General features: G+C 40.7%; 1 protein-coding gene across 3 annotated transcripts in view; it reads left to right on the top strand.

Moving 5' to 3' along the window:
* lsamp (limbic system associated membrane protein) overlaps nt 1-12282 on the top strand; it is an 878287-nt gene that overhangs the window by 122247 nt on the left and 743758 nt on the right. For 2 of the 3 annotated variants that reach the window (XM_064303058.1, XM_064303059.1), the window contains exon 1: nt 10550-11128. The exons of the other annotated variant lie outside the window; for it this stretch is intronic. The gene's annotated coding sequence lies outside the window, so the exon portion shown is untranslated. Of the gene's footprint in view, nt 1-10549; nt 11129-12282 lie in introns of those variants that run through there. 3 annotated transcript variants of the gene reach the window in all.

Raw genomic sequence — 12282 nt, 5'->3', positions numbered from 1 at the left:
TGTTCATCTTACTGTTCATCTTCCAACTCAGTTTCTCTGTGACTAACCTGCAGTCCCCCGATATGGCAGTTCAGTGCCCGCCCCCTGGAGCTCAGCCCCACCCCTAGAGACACGCAGACGGTGAGATTCAGATCAGGTGGAGAAAGAGCAGCAGCGGGTATGGAATGTTTGGATCAGGACCTGATTTTCAGGAAATAGGCAAGAAGTGAACATGCAATATCTGGGTCTAACTGCCTCTATAATCCCTGTGTATTTCCTTTTTAAAAATGTTTTTTTCAATTTAGCTTTTCTTTAATCAATGTTTTGACAGACCCTGGTATTTTCAAACGGATGCTTTAAAATAAAAGAGAAACTATCCTGATTGAGTAACAATATTGCCCTTTCAGACTGAAAGAAACACAGAGAAACAGCATGTGGCAAGGAATGCTTGCTTCAACCAGACCCCCCTGTTTTTGAAAGAGATTTTTTCAAGTTGCTTAACTGAAGTTACACTTTTCTCTGCGTGAATATGCAGAACTGGATGCTTTCAAAGCCGTTTGCTGGACGAGCATTTTTATTTTATTGTATTTACAGTTTAACTAAATTATATATGCATAAAATAGCTGGATATATGTTTAAGCGTAGCCTCCTTGAAAATAGCCCCTAGGAAATTCAGAGCCTGCCAGGAGAAATAGTTTGAAATAGTGCACTTATTGAGCATGTCTATATCTCAGACCAGTGCTTCAGGGGTAAAGACAAACATGTCCAATCAGATATTAGGCTGGCTGCTCCTAAGAGTTGGCTCTTAAAGATTGGAGCTGTAAGGTACTTTAAGTATCTAGGCAATGAATCGGTTTTCCATCTGAACTGTAATAAAATATATTTCTCTTGAATTATTTATTTAGTCAACTTAATTTCAATATGCAAAAAAGGCCCATTTTGAACAGAAAGCATTTATGAAGGCTTGCGTTTATAAAAGTACTATATGGTAAAATTTAACTTTATCCAGAATGCATTTTAATATGGTATAATTTTCCTCAAACATTTTATTTTTCACCTTTGTTTTTCTTTTTACTTTAGCCTGTCATCTCTCATATTTGTCACAATATTTACATTCAATCAAATTTTATCCTTATACAACTCCTTCAAATCCTTGAATTCTTACATCATGATGTGTAAGACCTTATCTGTGGCATGGGTTTACAGGTAATCATTTTAAACAATCTTTCAGATGCTGTGTCAGCTACTAAGCCTTTGCTATGGACCATTTGATGAACGAGGCCATCTAGAAATGCTTCTAGTTTGTTTTATTTGGCTTGTCCTGACCATGGTTTATAAAAATGGAATTTTGCAGTCAATATAACTCCTTAGCCATCTTTTATTTATGGCGTGTCCCTATCAGTGTGTCTTTCCTTTGCACTGCAAACAATAAATTGCTTCAAAAGCCTTTTTGGTTCAAAGAAAATAAAGAATGTTTCATGCATTGACCTCCCCCGAGTCATTTGGCTGTTGATTCCCAAGCACATTGCCTTGTTCATTGCCAAAACTGACCACATTAAATTACAGGGTAGCCTCCAATTCATTGTGTGTCAGTATAAAGCATTCGGAAGAGAGATGTCCCCACTTGAGTCACCCTTTCAGGTATAGCTATACTATTACTCAGAAGTGGTGGTCGGGAGTGTGTGTACTTACTTGTGTTTATATTCTTTTGTGTGTGTGTGTGTGTATGGTGTGGTTGGTGTGGTGTGGTTTGCATGTGTGTATGTGCATCTCTCTCCTCTCACTATCTCTCTTAGCTTTCCACATTAATTAATCATACTTCTCCTTTTCAGTACAAAATGAATGGATTTATAGTGTCTTATATAGTGCCTTTACTTTGGTGATGAAGGAAATGAGTAAATGAATTACTGCTGGAAACCATCACAGTTGAATGTTCCATCCACAGGACCTACAATGCCATACCAATCAGATACCACCCCCCCGCCCCCAATTTATTTCACCAATTTGTTTTCATTTCCCTTGTGTGTTGCATGCTGTTATTTGTAATGTGATGACACCTCCCCATGTAACTAATGCTAAATTACCATGGTACCATTCACAGGACTCTGCATCCATCATTAGTTTCCCTTATTCTCATTTGTTTGACCCGAGTTCATCGCTACTGACTCATGCTTCACAATTACCGCCTTTGTATTGAATGCAATTTTCATGCTGTTAAAGGTTCTTGACAACTGTCCTGTTAAATAAAGATGAGGCTTATAAACCATATTTCCTGTGCAGCAAACAAGTAGAGGGGAAAAAAAGAGCAACATTTACATAATCCAGGAGCTTCTTAAAGGGCCGAGGACTGTTCCCACAGTTTCCACCACCAACAGATTCTTCCTGTTTACTCTTTACCACATCACAGAGAGACAGAGATGAAGAGGGGGACGGGGAGAGATGCGGATAGAGAGACATGAAGAAAGGGGGGGGAGAAGGAGAGGGAATAGCTTCGCCAATACTACGTGTGGTGAAATGAAACCCATTTGAATTAGTGCGAGGGAAGGAAAGATGGTACAAATACATGTGTATGTCAAGTTCAGAAGGGCTGTTTGAAAAGACATCCTATGCTCCATTCACATACAAGGGGGGCTTCTGTGCCCCCTACCCCCAGCATGGTGAGGGACTCTGTGGGTGTGTCTGACCCGTTATGGAACCTGACATTAGTGGCCTCCATGTACTTCCATTTTTCTACAGAAGGTGTGGACCTGCAGACCTCTCCCAGTTTATTAGCAGAAGGGGTCTTTGGGACTTTGTTCCTCCATTTTGAGGTAGTCAGTGGACACCGTGCTCAGGCATGCTACTGACTATGCTGTGAAAAGCTCTTGCTGCTGAAAACACACATGCAGGCCTGTCAGGGCAGGGGCGCATCTGCCTTCCAGCCCCCCATGACAACTGTGCCAAACGTGCCAGATCCACACCTTTGACTGTAGGAACTTAACAGACCCCCCCCCCCCCCCTCCCCTACACACACACACACACACACACACGTACATGCATGCACAGACCCCCAGACCCTGAGGTGACGCAACCCCCCGGTGAAACTGTACTCTCTCTCTCTTTCCACAGTCTATGCCCCCTGACTCACCTAAGGGCTCTGTTCAACAGGAACAAATGGAGGTCCTGGTTCCAGTCACTCGATTTATGACTACAGGCATCGTTTCACACGAGATCAACAGGATAATTAAACGGCCTACTTGCGCTGGCTGTCGGTGCTTACACTGTCCCTGCTGTTATCAGTCGGTCACTCAGCAGTGCCCTTTTCCTCTGGGATGACTTCAGTCCTATTGTATTAGCGCATTCATAAATAAACATACAGGCAAACGTCATAATAGCAAGTCAGTTCATAGACTCATTGCACGGTGTAATCGCTCCATGACATAATGTTCTTATCTTAATCCTGATAAGATTAGAACTAATGCCACCACTCCTGGAGGTCTCCCACAGTCAGAGGGAAAGAGCCCGAGTCACGTCGAACGAATGTGTTGTAGTTCTGGTTGGGGTTGCCAGATGCCCAGTTTTGGACGAGGATGTCTGGTTTTGACAGTATTTGTATAGGCCAGATTCACGGTCCAGATCGGACCACTCCCAGTCAGCGGCAGGTTATGACAAATTCTAATTCTGCCAACCGTAGTTCAGGTGTATATGAAGGTTACTGTGGGACTACAAAGCGTAAGCCAAATTGGAACACCTGGTCCTGTTTCTGTCTCACTCTGGTCCCTGGGGAGTCTAGACAGATTTTTATTTTCACATGGATGCTGTGGACTTTTTTTGTATTGAAATAACATTTTAAAACAAGACGCATACAACCAAAACTGAATTAAATGTTCCATTTAAGTAAATGAATCAACTACAAGCAATGAACTGCACTCTCTGCTGCACAGTTCAGTTATTATTGGCTTTCTGTATGTGGATTCATTGGTCTGAGGGAGCGTTTGTTTCATGCAAACCTGGAGAGTGCATGCGTATTTAGAGCAATGTGAGCACAGACAGTTTGAAAGCTTGATTGTAATCACGATCTGTAACAAGCTTCAAAAATAATTCAAGATTAGGTCTAAATGGATGAACTCTGTATCAGCATTGTTTCTGTGCAAAGGTTGTTAATATTAATGAAATGCAGTCAAAAACTGAAGCCAAACTTCTCTACCATTTCTGCAGAGGTCACACTGTTATTATTTCTTTATCTTTTTTTGTATTATCAGCTCTTTCGGTCAGATAATTGCTTAAATATGACTGCTGTCTTAAAACTATCACATTTTCCATTTTCCACTTAAAATCTTTGGCTTTGCCGAAATAAAATCACCCAAATAACATACAAAAAAAGTAAAACCAATTAACTGACAGAGTTACAGATTTGAATACAGGCACCTCTCTAAAAGCTTTGTATAAATGCTTCCAGTGAATCTTGAATGTTCAGAAGTAGCCTTGTCAGAGTCCAAGCAAACAGTCGAGAGACGCAACGTTTGCTTTTCTGAATTTGCTCCAGTAACTAATCGTAACTTTTCCATTTCAGAATGTTACTGTGACTCCGCTTGTGATTGAGGAGTACTAATGCCAGATGCGTATCTGGAAATTTTCATAAGAAATGCATGCGTTTCCACTCAGGCCAGTCTTCATGAGGAAAGGCAGGTTTGTAAGGGAGCAGGGGTGTCCAATCTTATGCGAAAAGTGCCGCTGTGGGCGCAGGTTTTTGTTTTGGCCCGGCTCAACGACATTTGATTCGACTAATGAACTAATCATGGTCTTCAATCAAGACCTTGATAAGTAGAATCAGGTGTCTTCGTGCTAGGATACAACAAAAACCTCCACCCACATCAGCCTTTTTTCAGATAGGATAGGGCCCTCCTGTTCTTACAGAGGGGATTCGGGGTTCAATTTTGGGCCTCAGTCGGCATTGCCATCCTCTCAGTACAACATTGTCTCATGCCAGCTCACTTCCACTCAATTTAGAGTGAATGCACTTCAAATTCCTCTTCAGAGGAATTTCACTCAGTATCGCAGAAACATCTCAGCATGCTATTGTGTGCTGCATATTGTGCCACGCAGTGAATCACTCGGTATTATGGTTAATTGTACTGCCACTAACCAGTAACAGGGTTTAAGGCATGTATGGAAATAGTCTTGAACCAATCATGGTTCAGTCTAAATTCATGAATATAGTTTCATAATATTTAATAAATGTAATAATTCTTGCTTTTCATTTGCTTTCACCACTCATGCAGTACAGAAAGCCTCTAATAAATTGAAGGACAATTCTACAAGTGCTCTCTCTCCAGCTAAGCTTATTTCAATATGAACAGTCATCTGATTAGCCATTTAAATATAAGGTGTGTCTGGATGCTATTAAAAAAAAAAAAAGAGAGAGATTGTAGTATACCTTTTTTGTATCATTTTTGCACAGATACTGTGTAAAGAGGGAAAGAACATCCTACTACAGTTGCAAATAAGCCACTAATTGCAGCAACTGGCAGATGACACCTCTCTCTGTTTTATAAAATAACATGATTTTTAAATGAGAGCCACCTTTTAGTCTCTCATTTTTTGCTGTAAGCAACGTGTGATCACAGTCAGATTTCATCAATCCTCTGACGTTTTGTTTTTCTCTTGTGCCTAATTAGCCCACAATTATTTTCCCCTGAGTTCTCTGTGTAGAGGCAACAGATTTTAATTTAATGTAGACTCTTGTGCATGTATTTTATTATTATTTTTTTTTAGGGGGGTCGTCCAGTGTGGGATGTTGAGCTTAAGCATTAGTTGTTTCCCACAATCTGGAATGAAATTCTGAGCATTCTGGTGCTTTCTGTGGCAGTGGAGACCAAGGACAGATGTTACACTGTGGGCCACCCCCCCCCCCCACCATCCCCCATCACACAAGATCTGTCCAATCGGGTGCCTGCATTCTGACTGTGGTAGCTGCCCAAGTCACATGCTCCTGGGACACAGCTGGCAGACAGCAGAGTTTCACTTTTTCTTCCTTCGATTAGCAACTGTCAAGTTTGAATTTGGTGAGTCAGTTCAGTGACTGCTGAAGTTGCCAGGCTCTGTTTGTGAAGAAAAGAGGGACATGCTTAGGACAAATTTTGGCTGTATCCAGGACTTAATCCAGGGAGGGGGGAGGGCCTCCCTGGTCTTGGAGAGCTGCAAGGTTTGCGTTTTTCCTTCTTTATTATTGAGCACTTCATTGATCAATTGAAGCAGTTTATCACATGCAACTCACCTCACTGAGTTCTTGGGCCTGAATTGGTTGCTGGCTTTAAGGTATAAACAAGCTAGCCCTGAGGCTCTCCAGGACCAAAATTGCAGACCACAGCAGACCCTGTGGCTCTCCATGACCAGGTTTGTGGACCCCAGCAGACCCTGTGGCTCTCCAGGGAAAGGGCTGGGCATCCCAGCAGACCCTGCAGCTCTCCAGAACCAGGGTTGGGGACCCCTGCAGACCCTGTGGCTCACCAGGACCAGGGCTTGGGATCCTAGCAGACCCTGTGGCTCTTCAGAATGAGAGCTTGGGATCCTAGCAGACCCTGTGGCTCTCCAGGACCAGGGCTGGGGTTCCCAGCAGACCTATGTTTCCATTTATTTTTCACATGCGTACCTGCTTATAGAGGAGCAGACACGTGAGGTTTAACCAGAACTCTGATTCTGGGTCTAAAGGGACTTCTATCAGAATATAACGCAGTCAGAGCTGTGCCAGGAGCACAGAGCTTGTATTAATGCAGCCGTTTGCCTCTCTCACTCCCTAAGTGTTGTCAGGGCCCATTGATTTCACCGGGCAGATAACTGCAAGTGATTCTATGATTTCTCTTCATCAGACCCTCCAGATTGATCGATGAAACGCGATAAACGGCGGGATCTGTGCTAAGGTCTCAGTGCCCTTCACTGGCTGGCGAGCATCTGAGGATGTAATGATAATCTTTGGATGTGCATGGTCAATTAATCCTGTGCGCCAGTGTGTTCAAAGGAAACCCTGCTGATAATTTGCATCTGTCCATTTTTTTCCCACACCAACAATTTGAGGTTTATATACAAGGTCCGTCCAGAGCCCCAGGGATTTGTCTGGAAAAAAATCATTATGTACATTAATCATGAGATTGGTAACTTTGTATGCTAAGATGCAGTGTTGAAATAACACATCATCTGTCTCCTTTATTTATTTTTTAAGCATACTTAATTAATGCATTTAATTACACGCAGAATGCTGTCCTAATACTGATTCCTTTTGATACTACTCTGTGGCCTCTGTGTGGTGGCTTTCATTCTGCAGTGTTACGTTAAAAATAAATAAATAAACATATTTATAAAAACATATGCATTCATGTTTTTCATGTCTGTTCTTGGAGGAGAAACAGAAGGTCCCTAAAATTATGCCTGAAGAAAACCTAAATCATGGAAAGAGGCTGTCATCCTGCATATGACATCATTTGTTTCTGTACAAGTGTTCCTTAACTATTTACGGTGTGAAATCACAAATATATGAAAATTCTTAACTGAACTAACTAATGCTGGTCTAACAATCACCTCTGATAATTGAGCAATGGAGTTCCAGAACAATGACTTAGAATTCTGAAAAAAAAAAATTTTTTTAATTTATTTTTTAAAAGGTTAAAAATTCCTGCAAAATTATTATTTTTTAAATACCAAGAAGGAGCCCACCATTTCCAGAAAATTCCAAGAGGTTAAAGTCAGTATGGTCAGCCACATTATATATAATCTCATCTCAGAAAAGAGCAGACTGCATCCTGGGAAAAATGAATTTACTGTAGATATACACTTCAGAAAAACCATGACACGGCCAACACCATAAAGCATTGTTACGACCCACCCTTTCAACCTCAAATATATAGACGCAAACACCTTCACTGCGGCTAGAAGAAGATAGCCTAAATGCTAAAGGTAACACAAAAGGGATCAATTCCAGCCTATTTTTATGTGCGTTGCACACAGAAAACAAAGCTAAAACAGAGATGAAGTATGAGGTCACTCCAGAGCAGCCAATGAAACATGAGAACAACCCAATGAAACGGGGAAGAGAAGCGCCCTCCTCCCATCTGTCCACGGATGCTCCGGTCTCTCGGCTCACTAGTCCTGATGCTCCACTGGGCCAGGCAGGCGCTGCACTGGTTATCCCAATTGGTCCGAGGGGTTCGCTATTCAGCTAATGCATTTGTAGACAAGATGAACAAGCAATAAAATGACAAAAGAAGGCGCAGGAGTGCAGGGCTCTGGAGGAGGTTTGGGAACGCTGCCCTGCCTTCCCATCTGGATGCCAAAAGCAGGGCAGGAGGCCAGACAGCACAGATCCTCACAGGAAGGGAAGGAGGGGCGAGGCCCTAGAGCCGCACCTCTCCAGCGTGGGCTTTCAGACTGCGAGGCCCCAGGGGCCCCTCACAAACTGGAGCTCTTCCAACGACAAAGCAGCCGGATGAAATAAAACTACAAGACCCTTATCCTACGGCACCATATTCCCACATATCACAGAAAAATACATTTTTCAAAAACAAGCCCCTTTTAGTGCATCAAAATCACAAAACCTCCACTGTCTGACCAAGACAGGGATTCAAATACCTTTTAACCTTTAAATGAGTCATTTTTATTTATTTTTTTGCCACTTATTAACACAATAACAAAATTATCTAAATTGTATCAATTTCTAGTCATTTGCAGTCTGTCTACTTCCATAGACAGGTAGCCTGCAAAACAGGAATGCACATTTCAGTGCACACTACAGTGTTAATGTGTTAATGGGTCAGCGGGCCTGTAGGGACTAGGTGGGCAGATATGATCTGTATGTACCGAAGCGCTAATTGGATGGCTTGGTACAGGACTAGAATGAAAGATACAGTCCCTGAACACAGACAAAATAATCAATAAAACACAATTAGCCTCAGATTCCATTGAACTGCAGTGGGATTGGTTTGCATAAAAAAAAAAAAATTAAGCAAGTGCCTCTGTTGCCATAACATTTCAGTCCTCGGTCAACATTTATCATGAAGCATTTTTAATTAACAAACAAAAACATGTAACGCAGAGTTTAGGGCAAAGTGCATTGTGGGTATATGGAATCAGAGGCATGGTGTTATTAACTCTTAACACAGATACACAGTCATTGTGCTTAGCACAAATCAATATTCATCTCTTCGTTTGCGCTGCTCATGTGCCCCTGACTATTTAATGCATTTAACATCCTAATTAATTTGTTAAACTAAAGTGATTAACAAGATTAATTAATGAAGTGAATAACAAATTAAATGAAAGTGCCCTAATGCACTTTATTTTGCATAAATGAACTTTGTTTTGCATAAATTAACCTTTCCGAGATTAAACTTCACACATGGCCTGCAATTCTCCTCAGTGCACTATTGTTTTAATGCAGTCCAACTTATTTTCATCCCGCGATCAAACTAAATATTCACAGGCAGACATTTCAGGCAGTTAAAAAATGGAAGGAGGCGGGGCATTACGCATTACATATTACATATTTTTCCTTGAATAATGTTTATATCAGAACAGTGGTTTGTGAGTAGTGGGCCTGCACACACGTAGACTGATTGAAAGTTCAGATTTGCACCTTTCTTGCAGTCAGTCAACAGGGTATTATTTACGCACTCCATTTACCTACTTCCACTAATTCACCGACTGCACAATTTAAACATGTCTTCAACAAAGTGTAAACCGCAGGACAACAGGGCTGGCTAGAAGCCCATCCCTCACCACCCCCCTCCACACACTGACATACATATGACCGAGGGCTGGGCCATATATGGCAAAAAAGTATCTTTTTAATGCTTTTTGGCGATATACGATGCATGTCGATGTTGATGCATTCTCTTAAATAGCTAAGCAGAGTGATTTTCAATCAGAATCACATGCCGCCTTTATTTAGTGCAAATACTGCATAGTATTCATTTAAACTACAGCAAATAATAAGATACACTCAGTTTTGTTCATTAAATTTCCTCTCATAACTGACGTTTCTAAGATTTACCAGTTGTCCAGTTCTTTTAAGATACTATTTTTAACACAGGCTGGTTACAATACGTTTATCAAACTATCGACCAGTCCTTGCAGACTAACAGCAATTCTTTGTTATTTTGTTTTGTGAAATGTTGTGTTTTCTCTGTTGTTGTTATTTGGAGAATTATATCGTGGTTTCAGACTTGTACTATGTTTAGCGAAATTATATTGTGGTTTCAGATTTGGTACTTTGGTGAAATGTTATTTTGTTTCTAATTTTGTTGTTCTTTCTGAGTTCCAAGTGTTTTCGTTTTTCTGTTTTTCGATTTGTTAATTTGTCGCACCCTTCACGGCCACAGCCAGTTAATATAGTAACATCAGGATTAAGCATTACCAAAATTGCTAACCGTTTTATTGCAAAGTGTTAACTGAACTGACAATACGGCCTACGTGTATATTAGCTACGGAATAATTATATGTATAAAAAAAAGGAAAAAATCCACACAACAAAATTATGCTTTCTGTTGATTTGCAGTCTTGTACACCTGATGTAGCATCGCCACAGGTGTACAAGCTAATTAGAATTTTTTGTTACGTTGGCCTCAATGTTAGAACGCCCACACACCCTTTACACAACGGGCAAACAAGATGGACAGTTGCAACGCCGTGGTTTGGTATAAGCGAAGGTCGTAGGCTATTTACAAACTGGAAAGGTGGACATGGTGAATTCAGAAACAGATCTGTTTTAAAAGCCGCTGGGTATTTCACTGCATGACGACTTCAAACCCAGGAGATTTTACAAAGCAGAGAAGCTTTTAGCATTCGCCAACTTAACCGATCAGTTAATTGCAAAGTAGGCTATCTGAAACCGTACTGTTCTTGAAGCGCTTCTAGCTTCCTCTGTCAGGCTGTGACCGCTTCCCTGACCTGAAGATCCACAAAAATTAAGGAACAGGACAGCGTCCACCCAAAAATACCTCATCATCCAGACTTTCTCACAAAGTTGTGCAACAGCAGACCTGGTTTAAAGTGTCGTGAAACAGACGCTAAATATCAGTCGCGACTTGACCTATGGGCTGGCAGAGACTGAATTGACCGAAGCATTGGATGTTGAGTGAACTGCTTTTTCGTCTCTTTATAGCTTCTGACTTCTGAACTGGTAAGCTTCAATCACCTCGCTGTTAAAACAACGGTTCGTAAATCAGCCTCGTTATTTCCACACCCCATCATAGGATTATTGATTTGTTTGCTGTGATTTTACCTGTAAGTGAAAACGAATACGAATATAGAATTACTATTAAGCAGAGGTTCTGGTATTTTATTTTTTGATTTAATTTTACTCTGGCAGGTATCATGTAGTGCAAGCTTAATAACTGCTTCTCCTTTTAACCTTAGCAGCCTGTCAGATTGAGACCTTGAGTTCAAACCCGTTGATAACGACGACATGCTGGGAAGTATTATATAATAGGGAATATAAATACAGTACCACTCTCTCTCCCAGGCTATTTGTTTAAAGTTTAAAACCTCGTACAATATGTAATGGTATTTTGGAACCTAGCAGTATCCTTCTGAATATTGTATGTACAAACTTATCCTCGTGTTTTGTGTTACAGTGAATTTGTTTATAGGAACATTGTTGAAAATGGAAACTGCTTAGATTTTAAATAATTCTGCCTTTGAGATAGTTTTACAACACTTGTCTAAAAACAAGGGCTGCATGACAGGCTTTTGTTGTTATAGGCAGGGTATACAATAATGTCTGTCAGGTTTCCTACGGGAAGGTATTTTGTGTAATAACCCGATTTCTCTGAGGAGGATGGAAGTGGGTACACGAAGAGCTGTAATTCAGTGTTATAAGCATCTTATTTTTGTTTGTTGTCGTGCACAGCCAATCAAGACAATGCATTTAAAACTAGTTAGTATAGTTATTCTTGGGTGTGTTTCACTTTGAATGTATTGTTTGTATATTGGTTGTTTGGAATGCGCAAATATAATGTGCAAATGTTGTGTTTGGGTTGAAAGTGATGCTGTTTTACGATGTTAATGCAGCAAGGTGAAATGTGTATTTGAATCATGAAGAGAAATTGGATGGTTTCAGGATGGCCTCTTACACAATTTAAAATTTGAAGTTCAGATGAACCAGGAGCTCCCAGTATAGTACTAAAAAACATTAAAAGTAAAGGCATTGCAAGTAAGGTGTTAAATCTGCACACTTGAAGTAGTTTAAAAAAAGACTAAGGCTACAGATTTACTGTAAATTTGGTACTTATAACACATACTTTCTAGGTTTTAACAAAATATGATATCAGGTTT

The sequence above is a fragment of the Anguilla rostrata genome, chromosome 12 (genome assembly GCF_018555375.3).
Source record: "Anguilla rostrata isolate EN2019 chromosome 12, ASM1855537v3, whole genome shotgun sequence".
NCBI classification, from domain to species: Eukaryota; Metazoa; Chordata; class Actinopteri; order Anguilliformes; family Anguillidae; genus Anguilla; species Anguilla rostrata.
Note: the sequence above shows the minus strand (reverse complement) of the source record. Positions and strands in the feature narration are given on the sequence as shown.